Genomic DNA, 678 nt, shown 5'->3' with positions numbered 1-678 from the left:
GGCTCTGATTGGCCGCCAGAGCCGCACGCCCCTCTCGGTCACCGCCCCTCACGGCCGCTGAGTGGGCTGACCGGAGGGCCTGTGATTAATGCTGTTTTCCACATAACCATCATTCTCTCACTGAACCTTCGGTGGTCATCAGAAACACCTTTAATGGGCTCCTACTGTGTGTCCCTGGCAGCGCTGTGAGTTAGGCGTCTGGCTGCTAAATGCAAGGTTTGCAGTTCAAACCCAGCTGTGCTGCATGAGCCAGAAAGCCTAGCTCAAGGAATCAAAGGCAAGAACAAGGTTCTCTGCAAAGATGTAGTCCTTTAGTATGACCTCTCTAGTCATAATCCCTTATGTGATGTACTACGATTCTGGATTCTATGCTTGTAGTTCTCTGTTACAGCATTCAAGTGAGGCTAAGTCCTGACCGTAGTAGAGAGTACGGACCAAGACAACGTTTAACTTCTGTCACCATTAGGGCTAATTTAGTTGAGGGTAGTAGAACTTAGGCGACCATCCTTTGTTTTCCTTAAGGCTGTGGTCGGCTAAAAGATAAACCATCTCTCATCCCATTTCTCAGTGCCTAAGAGCCATCCGGAACACACAGAAAAATCACAGGACCTTTTGAAAGCGCATGTCCAGGACCTCTGGCAAAAGCAGCTGAGATCAGATGCACCTGAGACAGTGGCA

This window comes from Echinops telfairi, unplaced genomic scaffold (assembly GCF_000313985.2).
Source record: "Echinops telfairi isolate 266 unplaced genomic scaffold, ASM31398v2 ScPeMD7_2010;HRSCAF=2546, whole genome shotgun sequence".
NCBI lineage: Eukaryota > Metazoa > Chordata > Mammalia > Afrosoricida > Tenrecidae > Echinops > Echinops telfairi.
The sequence above is the reverse complement of the archived record's forward strand: the minus strand, read 5'-3'. Positions refer to the sequence as shown.